This window comes from Takifugu rubripes, chromosome 2, assembly GCF_901000725.2.
Source record: "Takifugu rubripes chromosome 2, fTakRub1.2, whole genome shotgun sequence".
NCBI classification, from domain to species: domain Eukaryota; kingdom Metazoa; phylum Chordata; class Actinopteri; order Tetraodontiformes; family Tetraodontidae; genus Takifugu; species Takifugu rubripes.
The window spans coordinates 12,570,086-12,581,241 of record NC_042286.1 but is presented as its reverse complement, the minus strand read 5'-3'; the positions used below and the strand labels follow the sequence as shown (position 1 = coordinate 12,581,241).

The following is an 11,156-nucleotide window of genomic DNA, read 5'->3' as shown; positions in this document are numbered from 1 at the left end:
TCCTGGATTACATGCATTTTATTGAATTAGAGGATTGTCTGTCTGGCTTCAGTGTGACTGTGGCTGCCGGCCTAAACCAGAGCCACCATGTCCTGGTTGGTGCTGGAGCCAGAACCAACCTGAGCCTTTTAAAGACGTTTGGGGGGACAGACAGCATGAATAACATGTTTGGTGAAAAAAAGGCTTCACTCCTCAGGCCTCGGCGAGCTTAAATGATAACGTCCTGCTGCAAACATTCCTTTTAAAATCTCCAGTTTCAATCACTCTTTTAAAAATCTGGGATTAAAGGTCAGAGCGAGGTTAATTCCTAAAATCAATCTCTGCCGTTATATTAACCTTGATCTTTCTCATCATCTCATTATTCCTCTTTGTTTGGACTACTTCACTCTCTACATTTCCCTGCTGTTCAGCCAGTTCTATTTCACAAGCCAGCTTTTCCTGTGGTGTGTAGCTTTCTTCCTGCCTATTGTAACATTTTAGTTAGTTCTGACAATCATCCATGGCCTATAAGTGGAATATTTGGAAAGCAAGTTTTAAAAAGCGATGAAGGAGCCTGCAGGTAGCAGCTATTATATGAGAGTCGTAAAAAAAATATTGACACAGTGCTATCACAGTTAGCTATGTTTCCAGCAATATCCTAACACTGGTCCGTATTTGTGCCTGTGTTAGCCAGCTACACGAGTACTTTCATTACTGGAGCCGTACGTTTCATCGCGTGGCCACTGCAGACATGGCCATTGTTCGACTCGCTCTTCTTGATTCATGTCTGCTGCCAGTTTTCAGTGACTTTCCTTAAATGTTTCCCATTTCAGAATCACCAGTAGTTGTTTTTTTTTTTTTTTGATTGGTCGGTATAGCCATAGACAACACAACACAAAAAAAAATCTGTATTTCATGGGGGCAAATCCACCCCCACCCCCCCATATCGGCAGTTATGACGTCATCTGTAAATTACCCATTTAGGATTTGAGTTGTTTGGAGACACGACCACCATTTTTGTCACGTAGCTCCGACACTTTTACATTTTAAGTCCTGATGCTTATTTAAACCCTCCTTTTTAAATCTTGACTTGATCTTCTTCAGAAATGGTCTCCTGAAGTGTTTTCTGCTGCTCCTTTCACTTTCATGTCTGGTTAATGTTTTCTAAATGCAGTCCTCTGTCTGACTCACACAGATTTAACTCAGCAGATAAAACAAAGCTGAGACCAAAATTGACAGCCAAATTGTTGAGGAAGCGCCAATTCGAACCACCTGTAATTTCCGTATCTCAAACCAGCAGCAACAGCAGTTTGGAAGCGCCTGCCGGCGTGCGGGAAACATGTGTGTGTTTAATCCGCGCAGCAAAATCCTTCAAAACAATATTCAACATCAGTGCAAATTCACTGGTTTTGCCGTTGTTGGCCGGGTGCTGTGGAAGGAACTGAAGCATGCCGCAAACAGTGGCGAATAAAGAGGGTGTTTTAGGGACACGACCAGCAGAGAGAGTCTCTGTTTGAAGCTGGAGGCAAAGCCAAATGCCAAACTGCTGTGTCCCGCTACCAACAAGAACACAATACAACTCCTAAATGCTTGTTGACTCTTATATAAATACCCCACTTTCACTTTCATAAGGGTATTTGTTTCCATGAAAGTCTCTGAATTGAACATGAGGCATGGGAGCGGGGCTGGTTGCTCATCCTGGAGCTTCTGCATGCGGGTGAGTTTGGATACACAACAAAAAGGCCAGTTGCAACTGGGATGCCCATGAATGTTTCAAATCCAGATAGTTAATAGATGAAAGTGACACACATGGGCACAGGGCTGAAGACGGCTACAGGAGGAGCTCCAGACCTCAGTGGCCAGTCACTTGAAGTGATGCGGAAGGCAACAAGGAGAAGTTGTTCCTGATTAACCTCCTTGGCTCCTGTGAGGTTCATTGTTTGGTCACAAGCTGTTGAGCTCAGGAGGCTTCGGGGGTTCGTGCATTTGTGATGAAAGCCTTTCTTATTTATGACATCCTTGAGTCTGTCTCATGGCTACGGTAAAGACATCTGACAATAGCCAAATGATGAATTACATAGGTGCTTGTCGCTCTCTGTGAGTGTGAGACTTCCTGTATTTTCCCTTCATACTGTATCACAGGATTTCTTTAGGTTTGAGAAACAAAGCTAAAGCTTCTGTGTCCTTTTCTTAACTCTTCTGCATCCAGGCCCAAACAGAGTAGCTTTCACGAAGAGACAGGAGGGTCTGAGGGACACCACTTAAACTGGCCAAACTGGGTGCTTGTCCGGGATCACAAACCTGAAATCCATGCAAGTGACACAATGTTAAAATCAAACCTCATATGGTCAGAAATCCTGCCCCTGTTGGCAGCTGAGCCATCTGGGTTCACCACTAACTCTGGTGCTAGCTAAGAAATCACAGGTCTCTCAAAATCTGTCACAAACATGAACTCCGACTTATGCAAAGTGAAGATTCCAAAGGGAAACTTTTACTTGTATCAATGCAGCATTATTCTAAATGAGTGTTATTTTTCTGAACACTGCAATGTGATATTTATGGATTATCTGCTGTAATAAAACTGTTCACATCTCTGATCAAACCTTTTCGGACCCAGGCCGTAGCACAAATACGCTTATAAACCCAGTACCAATGCTATAGAACCAAGAGACAGATGCTTCACAAAAGGATCGCAAGGGAATGGAGACGTAAACTCCACCATCTGGGCCAGTCAGTCGTGAGATAAGTCTTGAGTCTCATTATCAAGGGAAGCTTATGGACCAGCCTCGACGAGATCTCATCAGAAAAACTGATAAGAAATTGTTACGTGACATAGACAAGTAACATAAAAACATCCTGGTGGCAGAGACAAGGAAAAAAGGCACAGACACATGCTGGAGCCATCTTGTTGATTTTTCAGCCTCATTTTAACACCCATGTCTTTGAGCTTAGCGCAATAGATCTGTAGTCATTACGGATACAAATGTAGCATGGCCGTTTGTTTACAGGTGCTACGCTTTTATTGTGCTAATTTATAACTCTTCATCTGACATGGTAGAGGTGCTACTCTCCCACACTGTGCACGGCAGCAGTGGAGTGTCACAATAGCTTCTGGTGGTCCCGTAAGAGGCTGTTAGTGCTGATGCAGAGCTGTAGTTAATCAGCTGTGAATCGCCATAGAAACACAAAGCCAAAGGGTTGCTCATTGTCACACAGAGATGTCTGAGATAACGTTTAAATGGAAAAAATCCCATTGTAACTCTAATTTAAATCTTTTATTGTGTTCAGTAGATGAGGTGTGTATTTTCCATCAAAACTTTAGATCTGAAATTGGTTCATTTATTTTTTAGGATTTCTTTTTTTGCCATATCAAACGATCCAAAAGAATATGGCCTTAACCACAAGAGGCATAGAAAACTGGAAAAACATCCATCCATTCATTTATTTATTTCTCTTTTTTCCTGCTGAAGAGTTTGTAGAAAACTCGGCAGATAAAAAAAGTTTAAATACTAGAGTTGCGTTTTATATTTAACTGTGTGATGCAAACTTTGTCGTTTGTATCTCGTAACCATAAAGCTTGGGTGCATGCTAAGAGCTCTGGAAGGTAGATTTTTCATGCACAGCAGCTTTTTCTGCAGGCTGGTCTTAGGGGGCAGAGCTAAAGAGGAAGGAGGAAGTTTAGAAAACCACAGCTTTAAATACTTTTACAAATGTAAAAACTCAAAAGCAGCGAAATTAAGTCTTTTGAAAATAAACAAATGCTCAAATGTTGGCTTCATTTTGAATAATTATCTTTCCTTTGCGACATTTTCCTTTTCTTGTCCTGTAACACTGAGTTTGTTCCAAATGAATCCCAGATGAATGTTTTAAGAATCCAAGACTGTGAAACATGATACATAAACATTTACAAATGCATTTATTTATGCATGTATGCTGCCCTCCTTTCTCTTATGCCGAACATGTTACCCAGTCTTTGGAGAAAACACACATAGCTGCGCTCCGTTCATGCTAGACGATTCCAGGACTTCTGCATAAAGATGGAGCAACGCAGAGAGAAGCTTAGCATGGAAAGTAGGATGCGTAGATTAAAGGCTGAATCGCCGTACAAAGGAAGACAATGGGTGGATTAAAGCGCGTGTTGAGGATTCTGCCGACTGACACAACAGTTGAAATTAAATTAACAAAGAGAGGGAGAGATGCATGGATGTAAATGGAGATCAGCAGATGGTAGGTTAATCAGATTAGGGGATTACATGCCATCGTCACCATATTTACTGGAGCATTTTGAGTTATTAGTCAACACTGACAAATAAGTCCATAACCAAGGGAGTACTCCTTAGAAAACTTTGCTCAAGCTAGGAGAAAGCACAAACCAGAACCAGTCAATTATTAGAAATGTGCCCTCCATTAACTGGAATATTTTACCAAATTCTGAGAGAGAGAGTTTAATTATTTAGTTGTCTCATAACCAAAAAACTCAAATGTACTTTTTGATCAAAGGCAGTGAAAGCTCTTCTGTGAACTCCTTTCACTACATTTGCAATATTTATTTGTGCAAATAAAATAGACTGATGCCTACTAGAGCCGGGTTTTAAAGTAACAATGGCTGATGTCACATGTGCCGAAATAGCTCAGTTGGGAGAGCGTTAGACTGAAGATCTAAAGGTCCCTGGTTCAATCCCGGGTTTCGGCAGTACATGGTGGTCTTTTGTGCGTGCTAGGATAGCAATGAAATGCAGGGATTAGTTACTGAACACAGCTCTTTCAATCAAACCCAACGTATCAAACACTGCATCTGCATTCACAAACATCTGAGATCTTAAAGGGGGGGCCTAGAGCAAGCTACCAATTCCCAAAATGACCTTTTCATAACCCGTTTGCATCTGGAGTGCTGTCAAAGCACGTGGTTAATGGAGCCTTTTAAATGCTGCACTCGGTTGTTGACTTTATTTTTCAGCCCTGAAGTTACACCTTCTCACCTCAACTCATCGCTCACACGATGATTCCCCAAGTAACACAATGCCACCACCAAATTCCACAACCTTTCCCACTTCCGTGCCTTAGAGGGTGTGAGTTCCCGACAACAGGGATCCCTTTTAAAGTTATTAAGTGCTGAAATAGCTCAGCTGGCAGCTTGCCAGGGTGCCTCTGTCGTCCATCGATCTATTGTTGCGCAATATGAAAATAGCCCTTGTGCCTCAACGATTTGTGTTTCTGCCGAACCTCCTCAAAGAGTTTGGTTTGTGTGAGGCCAACCTCCACAAACACTTCACTTTTAATAATTTCTCCCTACATACATCTAATCGCTCCATCCATCATTCCAGGCTGCTACAAAGCTTATGTTATGTACAAGACTGCATATTAGCTGCACTGTAAATGGTAGCAGTCTTCACAAACCACATATTTTTCTACTATTTTCTCCTTTTGTTATCCTTCAAGAAAAAGGGGAAAAACATACTTTTAGCAAACATGAAGGAAAAGATCAGTGCCAAAATATGGCTGGATGAAAAAATAGATAAAAGGATTTCATTTTCTCTGCAAAAAGCCCCCCCCCAAAAAATGCAATTTACAGCTGCACCTCTAATATAAAAGTACTTTCACGGTAGAAGATTTGGATGAAGCAGCAATTCTCATCTGACACGTGTCTGATTTGGGGTTTTAATATTATAAGACTGCTGTTGTGTTTCCTCTTTTAAATTCTGTCTCTACCCTTTCAGTTTTTTTTTATTTTAGCAGAACTACAGAATAGCAGCAGGGATTTAAATATTTATTTATATTTTTGTTGCACATGAAGCACTCAATCCATTGACAAAACTAGTTTGGAGTTCAAACTACACGAAAATGACTAGACCTTTCCCACAGCACTGCCAAGGTGCCCCTGAGCAAGCTTCCAAACTCCAAACTAGAAACCCCGTTTATTTGGCCACACTTGCACAACAGAAACATGGCCAGAGATGTTTCAACAAAACCACACATTCTATGGTCACCAAAGCATTTGGCCACTCTTTTTAATTACCGAACTCGGGTTTTTCCATCAGCTCTTTTCCCACAAGTGTATAAGTATCAATAATGGCGTCTCCACTTGCTAATGTTTGAGATCTAAAATGGGCTGTTCTGAACAGTGGACAACTATAACACTTGATTTGATGTTGGTTCAATCGTCCCAATAGTTCTGTCCATAGGGTGTTAATGGTCATGATGGTTTAAATCGAATTTGCGTGTTTAGATTTAAAAGTGTTGAGCCAGACCAAACAAAGAGAGGGTGAACTCTCCATTTACTTGTGAGTTCACGTTCCAAGAGGCACCCAGCCTCCCAGATGTCTCCCTGGCCAGACTCTTAAGGTACATCCAGCTGGGATGAGACCCTCAGGCAGATGCAAGATGTTCTAAAGGGAGAGATGACATATCCCATTTAGCCCTGAAACACCTGGTCTGGGCTTCTGAACTGCAATTGCTGCAACCAGGACCTGGACAACAGATGTGCACCAGTTAGAAAATAGAAAAGGCCAAGTTGGCATATCCCTTATCAGACACTAAAAGACAAGTGAAGACATTTACATCTGAACTATTTTCAACTTTCAGATGAAAAATATCTGTTGCTGTGAGTGCAGCCCTGCTCGGAGCGAATCATGAACTCAAGGAAGAGGAATCACAGGAGGACCTTAGAAGAAGAAAATGGCAAAACAGATATTAGCAGGTGCTAAGGAGGCCAGAAAAAAGTTGCTTCACACAGCGAGAAGAGCACAGCTGGAGGGAAAGAGTGGGTAGCAAGTTGCCAGTAAATGTGGAGAGTCATTATTCGAGGGGAAACCTTCAGACTGTTGTTTCCCAGCTGCTAGAAACTGAGAGGGAGTTAGCTTAAAATAATTTTGAATACCAAGACTGCAGTGTGGCTGCAATGTGTGGGAGGGAAAATAATTAAAACATGATCAAAATACAGTTAAGCTACGCAAATGCGTGAAAGAACACATGGATTAAACTTTGTAAAGTTTAAATTGAGCAGGAAAAACTTGAGTGGACGATGCCACAAATGTTGCAGATGTCAGCTTTTTTTTTTTTTTTTAAATCCCAAATCTGGAGAGCAAAAAAGAGATTTATCGTTATTCAATCTGATAGAGCTCAGCAGCTAAACGTGCAGGCACGCTCTACTTCACTACTGAGCAGTGGTTTGAAAATTATTGAACTTCAAAAAATGCTGAGAATTGTCAGTTAATTAGCACTTACGCTACATTTACGGACCACTTCACAACTAACATGTGCAAACACACCCCTCGTTGCAGAAAAAGGCTCAACTTTTATTGGATTAAACACAACAGGGGAACTCAAACAGGAAGGAGGCACGTTGCATCTGTGATGAGTGGTAGTTCTCAGGCGAAGACAGAACACGCGAGTGAGCATGTTTGATATATTCAGTATGACTGAAAAGTGGCAGAAATGGGCTATAAGATAAGGGAAGAATGTGAGTAATTAGAATTTGAGGCTTTGCAGAAGAAGAAATGACAGCTGTCACAGCTCGAGCACAGACACCTTTCCACATCACATATTCAGAAAACAAATCCGTGTTTGCGGTTTATGGCATATTCCCTCCTGACTGACAGTATAGTAAAAATACACACTTTGTGGTACACAAGCGGGAACCCAGAGATCTTGATGTTGCTAACCTAGAGGAAGGGTGTGTGTGTGTGTGATGGCAGAGTAGGTGGAGGCGAGGAGACGCCAAGCGGATTTATGCAAATGTATGTCCCATTTTTGTCAGATGCGCGTTTCCGCATTGCAAATGCTTCTTTTTTAGAAGGACACGTGAAGTTAAAGCTGCAATCATCGTCAGGACACACTGCAACCAGGAGCCACTTAAAAGTAGCCGACGGCTGGTTAACGAAGCTGGTTGGGGGGGCGACAGCAGCGAGCTAAGAGTGGAGCAGACACAGCCATGTGCACTGTCTCATGTGAGTCAGAATTAAACAAATCCCTGTTTTGGCTTGAGCTTTGCTCATTAGTTAATGTGATTTTGACAACATAAAAGTCAGAAAAAGGTTTCTGTAAAGCCGCATTCCTACGTGTTCCCGTTCTTAAATAAAATCTAATGTTAAACTTCCATTTGTACACGTCCAGACATAAGCTACATCAGCAATGAATTAGAAATGCCAACAGATAATAAAAACGCGGCCTTCACACACAAAAAGCTGAGAGATTCAATAATTATAATTAATCTTGCTCGTTACAATAGTTCAGCAGATGGTTGGTGGGCCACGGTCAGGGTGTGGGAGTATAATCCACATCGTGTGTGTGTGTGTGTGAGTGTGTGTGTCGCATAGTCGATTGGTAGTGAGTATTTTGATTGGAGCTTTAATATACTATACAGGAAAAAAGTCCCATGTGACTATTGCTGGTCTCCAAACAGCAAAATGGACTTAATCAGCCTGTTGCGAATGTCTGGGCTACAGGAGGAAATAAGAGCACTTGCTAATCCAACACCGAAAGGAAATTTAAGGACTTTCCTGCTGCTCTGAGCAGGTGTCCTGCTGAATATGTTAAAACAGTTTAGAGGAAGCTGGTTCTAATAAACTTTGGGTCTATGAATTACCTGATCTGGCACGCTGTGGTAGCGTCTACGGTATCTTTGTGAGGACTTTCATAGACGTAATACATTCCCTAACCCTACCCTAAACCCAAATCTAACCCCAACCTTTCAAACCATGTTTTGATTTTCAAACACTTCTTTGAACTTGTGAGGACCAGCCAAAATGTCCTCACTTCCTCAACATGTCCTCATTAGTAGAAGTTTTATATTGGTGCACAGTATGTACCTATTACAACCACACACACACACACACACACACACACACACACTCATGCTTAGAAGAAATTTGGGATCATTAAAGCTATTGTTCATTTTTCTGGACTGTGGGAGGAAACTGATCAATTTGGAGCAAACCCACAGAGGTGCGGGGTGAACATCTAAACTCCACAGAGTCCATCCAGAACAGAATGGAGAACTCAGGGTTAAGCTAGTAATTATCTTCAACTGATCCCAGTCCTTCCAGTCAGTTATTCTTCTGTTTTCCACTTTGGGAATTTGAACTCTTCTTGTGACCTGTGTTATTTAAATCCCAGCTCCGCTCCACAAGCTTCTGTGATGTTCCTCGCGTCTCTCTGGGGAATACATTTAATATTATTAGAAATGAAAAAAAGGACTGTTCTCACACACCAGCACGTAAACTTGTGTCTTTGTCTTCTGCAGCATCTTGTCTTCAATCTGAAATCAATCTGAAGATTTAATCTAAGAAGAATATTTAGAATCCAATGACGCGGATGGAAAAGCTGGAAAACAGATTTGAATCAACACAGTCGGATTCAAATATGAACCAGAGTTACCTCTGTCAGCGCTCTACCTTTAAATTCAGCCCGACCGACAGATCGGGCCGGTCAGCATTTAAGTAATCTCTTAATCGATGCGTTTCTTCTTGTTTTACTGTTACCTTTTACTTGTGAAGGTGAGAGGAAATCCTTAATCTGAATATCTGCCTCTGCCTTTTTTAAGAAAAATCCACCAGAATAAGCATGTTCTGTTTACTCATCGCGGTTTTATGACACGCCACAGACGTTATTGTAGTTCACAATCGTCTTTATTTGCACAGTATTTGCTGCCTCCCTCCTCCGTCCGTGCGTCCGCTCTTCCTGCTGCAGCTGCCACTATTGATACACTGTCTGTTCCGGGGGAAGAGGGCCTCTACAGCCCAAACCTGACGAATAAAACGTTAAAAATAAAGAAAGGAAAAAAGTCATCATATCTTTCAGACAAGGGTAGATCCATTTACAATAAGTTGGTTGGTTTAGTTCCGTTCTTGTGTTTGCTGGGAGGGGTGACTGAGCACCAAGGAAGCAGGAAGGAATAAAAAAGGGAGAGCGAAAGCTGTTACCATAGCAACTGAACCGAGAGGAGGCTTGATAGACGGGGCACATGTATGAGCTCTGGGATGTTCAGAGCTCGAAAGGCTCAATAGAATATCGCCACAGCTGCCAGGCCCTTCATGTGTGCCTCAAGCCCTCCCCCTTTCCCCAATGATTGCAAATACCACGGTCACACGCCGCCATTACTTCCTGTATGACGCCCTCCCTGATTCCACGGAGCTCCTTGACCACGAGAGCCTTTCTTCACCGCTATCCAACCTAAAATTTGGACCATCACCCATTTAAACCATTAACACAAACTGGTATTTTCTGAGTTTTTTTTTTTGAGACTCACCAGTAAACACCAACGGTTTGACCCTTGACCTCCGAGGTGCGCGTGTGTCTGGCTGGTTACCTGCTGAAGCTGTACTTACCAGTTAGGACGTCAGATAGAAGGTCAATTCAAATGAAGCCCTGGTAGCTACCATTGTTTAGCTAAACGCTAAACAAGCAGCTTTGATTGACGCGTGTGCACGTGGAAACACTCTCAAGGTCGTGGACGTCAGACTGCAAGGTGCATCATAAATTCCCTGCAGTGAAGATACGGGCTCTAAATGTCTGTGTTCCATAACGCAGCGGTATAAACGCACACATGCAGCAGTCAGGACGACCTGGGCACCACCGCTGTTAATGCACCAATCCTCCTCTTGACCTTTGCCCCTTCGCTAAATGGCCTCACAAAGATATGTTTTCTCGTTTTTCCAAGCAGCACGGACCTCGTGTGGGCTGAGTGGGGTCCTTGTGGTTTTGAACGTGGGGTTGGTGTCACGCTTTTGATTTATGTGGAGGAACATCCACAAAGTCAGTAGCAATCATTGCATACGTTGAACACCAGGTCACGCGGCTTTCAGGCTTGGCCTTGAAGCTCACCCACGCACGCACGTGGAACACGCAGACCAGATTGAAGCGATGTACAGTGGAGAAAATACACAGAGGCAGCAGCTGGTGTGGGCTTGGTGGGAGCTGTGGGACTCCCCCCCCACCCCCTTCCCGCCTGTTTTCAGGCACCTGACAGTCACAAATGCTGAACGTGCAGAGAGCCTGATGCAGGTGCGCTCATGCAGACCCACATACAGATACGGCATAGCATCACGTAGCCGTCACGGAGAGCTTCTGTGTCTGTGGCAGCGTATCCCCCCCCCCCCCTTCCCGAGGGGGTCGAAAACCACTTTCTTTGTTGTCGGGTACATTTAGCGCAATTGCCGCTGATCCCGTTAGCCACCGGA

The 11,156-nt window shown here is 42.9% G+C and overlaps 1 non-coding gene across 1 annotated transcript; it reads left to right on the top strand.

Moving 5' to 3' along the window:
* Positions 1-4,599: 4,599 nt before the first annotated feature.
* trnaf-gaa (transfer RNA phenylalanine (anticodon GAA)) lies at positions 4,600-4,672 on the top strand. The gene has a single exon. It is a non-coding gene; the product is annotated as a tRNA-Phe (tRNA).
* Positions 4,673-11,156: the final 6,484 nt, after the last annotated feature.